The sequence below is a fragment of the Penaeus monodon genome, chromosome 14 (genome assembly GCF_015228065.2).
Source record: "Penaeus monodon isolate SGIC_2016 chromosome 14, NSTDA_Pmon_1, whole genome shotgun sequence".
NCBI lineage: Eukaryota > Metazoa > Arthropoda > Malacostraca > Decapoda > Penaeidae > Penaeus > Penaeus monodon.
Window position 1 is genome coordinate 10,008,750 of NC_051399.1, and position 5,000 is coordinate 10,013,749.

The window sequence follows — 5,000 nt, forward strand, 5'->3', positions numbered from 1 at the left end:
ATTTTTTATCATCTCTACCCTCTTCCAGCATTTACTCAACATTTGCATTCTTCCAACATTTATTCCATTATCCTTCCTCTCCCCCCAATTATCCACCATCCGCCTCCTTCCAACATTTATTCCACCACCTTCTTTCTCCCAATTATCCACCATCCGCCTCCTTCCAACATTTATTCCACCACCTTCTTTCTCCCAATTATCCACCATCCGCCTCCTTCCAACATTTATTCCACCACCTTCTTTCTCCCAATTATCCACCATCTGCCTCCTTCCAACATTTATTCCGCCACCTTCTTTCTCCCAATTATCCACCATCCGCCTCCTTCCAACATTTATTCCGCCACCTTCTTTCTCCCAATTATCCAACATCTGCCTCCTTCCAACATTTATTCCACCACCTTCTTTCTCCCAATTATCCACCATCCGCCTCCTTCCAACATGCGTCGCCTCTCCTGCCCACTTCCACCACCTCCTCCTCGTACCCACTATTGCCTCGGCGCCCCACCTCGCCCTCAGGCGCTGGGCCACTTGAGTCGCAAACAGCATTCTGGGCGCTGTATTGTCCTCATAATTGGCACAAGTGAGGAGAGAAGATGGGAAAAAAGATGCATTCAGAATTGAGAGTTTCCTGTTCCTCGTAATGCCTGAGGCCTGTTGGACTGATTCTATTGAATTTTCGGCAGTAAATCTTTCTCTCTTTCGCTCTCTTGTCTTTTTCTTTTTTTTTCTCTCTCTCTCTTTTTCGCTGTTCCTTATCTTTCTATCTCTCGTTTATATATGAACGAGAGATAGATGCTGTTCCTCTTTTGTTTTTATGTCGCTTACCTTCTGTCTTTTTCCTTTGTTTTCTTCTCATATTTTCCGTCTTTCTCTAATATTACCTATATTACTAATATTATTCCTTATTCTCTCACTTCTCCCTCTCTCTCTCTCTCTCTCTCTCTCCCTCCCTCTCTCTCTCTCTCTCTCTCTCTCTCTCTCTGTCTCTTTCACCTCCTTCTCTTGCTCTTTCCGTCTCCTTTCCCTTTACTTCCCTCTCCTGTACACATTCTCTTTCTCCTTCACACCCCCTCTCTTGCTCGTTCTGTCTCTCCCTTCTCTCTTTCGCCTTTCTCTCTCTACCTTCACCCCCTTATCCTAATCTTCCTCTTTCACCCTTTCCTTCATCTCTCATCCTCTCTCTCTCTCTTTCTTTCTCTCACTTTCCTCTCCTACTCTCCCTCACCTCACGGCCCCATTCTCCCCCACCCCTCCCCCCCTTTACCTCCATTCCTCTTTTTTACTCTCCCTCTCTCACCCTTAGTCTCTCTTTCACACCCTTCGTCCTTCTTCCTCTCTCTCACCTCTCTCTTTCTCTCACCCTCCCTCTCTCGTCTCCCTGCTCTAATCTCCCTTCCTCTCTCTCCCTCTCTTACTCTCTCTTCCTCTCCCTCTCCTACTCTCCCTTCCTCTCCCTCGTCCCCAGCTGCCACTACAGGAGCCGAGGTCGATGTGGAGCGCCGCCGCCCCTGGCCATGCCCCTAGGGAAGCTCTCGACGCGACGGGGACTCCGAAGTCCACTGCTGGCTCTGGTGGAAAGGCGGAAGGTGGTAATACCGATAATTGGGAATAAATGAGGGAGTAAGGGTGACTGATAGGGGAGTTTGAAAGTTTTTATCTATTTATTTATTTACGTTAGGGGTGATAAATGGGAGAGTAAGTAATGTACGTGTTGATGAAGCCAATTTCTTTTTTTCTCGCTCTTCTTTTTCTTCTCTCCTCTCTCTCCTTTTCTCTTTCTTTCCTTCTCCCCTCTTTTATTTTCTTCTATTCTCTGTGTCCCCTCCTCTCTCTCCTCCCTATTTATCTATCTATCTCCCTCTCTCTCCGCTGTCTACTCTCTCTCTCCTGCTCTTTCTCTCTTTACGTCCTCCCCCCCTTTCTCTCAATCTTCTTTCATTCTCTGTATCTCCTTACCTACAATGTTGTTTCTTCCTTTCAAAACACACACCACACACACACACACACACACACACACACACACACACACACACACACACACACACACACACACACACACACACACACACACACACACACATATATTCTTCTTTAAAAAACGGAAATAAACTCAAAAATAAAATCTCGCTGCTTTTCCCCCCCCCGAAGTGCGCGGAGCCGGATTTGTCTCAGAAGCAGCCCCGGAGGTAGTATAACGCGGCTTCTTAAGACATGAAAGGACGGAATAGAATCAGAATCTCGCTAAAAGAACGGAGAGGGAGGCAAGCGGTGGAGAGTGTCAAGACAAAAGGATTTTCGTATAAAAAGAAAAGAGAGGAAAAAAAAGGGAAGAATGTGCTTTAAAAAAAAATGCAGGAGGCACGATTTGGTGTTTTTGTCAATTCATCTCTGTTCGAATCTGCCTAATTATCTCAGTCCCTCACTTTCTGTATCTGTGCATATGTAAATAAATAAAGGAAGAAAAAATATATTCAGTTATATAATTCAAATATCTACATCTATCTATATCTATCTATCTCCACGCGTGCATGTGTGGTGTGTGTACCATATCTACATCTATCAATATCTATCTATCTCCACGCGTGTGTGTGTGGTGTGTGTACCCTTTCATTAACTCGCACGCAGGGTATGTGCTTAACAGCATAACTGCTCTACTTTACCTTTCCTAAAACTCATTTTCCCCCGAAAAATATACTTCTTCACAATGCAGAGGAAGAAGAGTCAAAATCTGCAGCTCATTAGGGAATACCACGGGTCGTATAATGCCTAGGAAGTGTATATACCGAAGTGACAGAAGGGTAAATGAGCAAACTAGGTGCTTAAACACATGTCAATAAACATACGAAGGAGCTAATCCGCAGCCGGTACATAATCTGATTTTGGGTCCTACATACGCCCCACCACACACACACCACACCCACAAACAAACACACACACACACACACACACAAAAAACACAAAAACCAAACACACAACAAACACAAAAAAAACAAAACAAAAAAAAACAACAAAAAAAAAAAAACCAAACAAAAAACCAACACAACAAACCAAAACACCCCAACCCACCCCCGAACCCCTTTGGGGGGGGAAAAAAAGGGGGGGCCCTCATAATTTTGTTTTAAAAAAAAAAAAAAAAATCAATTTCAAGATTTTGGGAAAGAATGGGGAGAAAAAAGAGAAAAAAATAACAAGAGGGTAAAGAGAGAGAGAAAGGGAGAGAGAGGGAGGAGAAGAGTTGGGAGGGGAGGAGGAAGGGGGGGGGGAGAGAGGGGGGAAGGGAAAAAGGGAAAATTTTTTTTGGGAGAGGAGGACGGATGGGAGGGAAGGAAAGGAAAAGGAGAGGAGAGGGGAGGAAGAGAGAGGGGGAAAAAGGGAGAGAGAAAAAAAAAAAAAAAAGATCCTTTTGAAGCCGGGGGTACTATGGATAAACTGCAGTTCCCCCCTTCACGATAACTTTACAGCTGCGTCCGTTCGGCCCCTTTTTGTTTAGATATTTTTAAAAACACGCCCTATTTTCCTCTCCTCTCTCTCTCTCTCTGTCTCTGCCTTTCTATTTTTCTTTCCTCTCTCCTTTCTTTCCTCTCTATCTCTCTCTCTCCTGCCCTTTCTTTTTTGCTCTCCTCACTCCTTCCTCCCTCTCTCTCTATCTCTCTCTCTCTCTTTCTCTCTTCTCCCCTCTCTCTCTCTCTCCCCTCTTCTCCCTCCCCTTTCTCTCTTGCTCCCCCTCACTCCCTTCCTCCTCCCCCCTTTTTTCTCTCCTCTCTCTCTCCTCTCTTTCTCTCTTCCTCTCTTCTCTCTCTCTCTCTCTCTCTCTACCTCTCTCAGTCCGGTGCCCAGGGAGTAAAGTTACACAGGCTCGTTGTGCAACTGTATTTCTCAGTCTATTTACACATCTGTTAGGTTATGCACATCAGGTTGAAGAGAGAGAAAGAGAAGAGAGAGGAGGGGAGAGGAGGAGGAGAGAGAGGAGAAGAGAGGAGAGAGAGAATAGAGAGAGAGAGGGGAAAGAGAGAAGAGAGAGAGAGAGAGGAGGAAGGAAGAAGAGAGGAGGGAGAAGAGAAGGAGAGAGAGAGAGAGAGAGGGGGAGAGGGAGAGGCGTATGAGACGATGACTTGCGGAATCAAATCCATGTCTATCCTTGTTCTCTTCCTATTTCATGGCGGATGATGCCGATAGATCGATGAATAGCTTCCTCTTTCACGCGTCTTAGGCCGAGGCAACAGCCGCTGCCTTCCCCAAACTGTCCATATTTACCTTCCTTTCAGTGGGATTGAGACACCCTCCCCACCGACGTCTCTGCGCCTCGTGTTAGTTCGCTGTTTATCTATCGATTTTTCTATTTATTTATTTATTTATTTATTTGTTTATTTTTATTTAAAGGAAATTGTTTTATCTTGCGCTTAGTGTTTGTCTACATTTTGTTTTGTGCTGTCTTGCGCTTCCTGTTAGTCAGTTTTTTTTTTTTTTATCCTATTTTGCGCTTCGTGTTTTCCTGCTGTTATTTATTATCATCATTTATTTTTTTGTCGTTTTGTGCCTCGTCTGTTTCGTGTTTGTCGACTCCTTTTTTTTCTTGATCCTGTTTTGCGCCTTGTGTTTGTCTGCTGTTTTTGTCTGTTGGTCGAATGTTTTATTTATTTATTTTTTATCTATCTATTATTACCCTATCTTTTTGTGTTGTTTTGCGCTTCGTTTTCGTTAGATTCGTGTTTGTCGGAAAAAAATGTTCTTGGTCGTGTTTTGCGCCTTGTGTTGGTCTACTGTTTTTATACTTACTTTTTATTTTTAGTATATAGATTTTTAGTTATTTATCATCATCATAGGTTTTTTGTCGTTCTGCGCTTCGGGTTTATCGAATATTTTTTTCATTGGTCGTGTTTTTTTTGTGAGTGTGCTTCATATTTTGTTCACAGAAAAAAAAAAAAAAAAATATATATATTCTCGTAATTAGCTCTTTCGATAACACCAATGATGGTACAGTACCTCAAACGTACAACCCC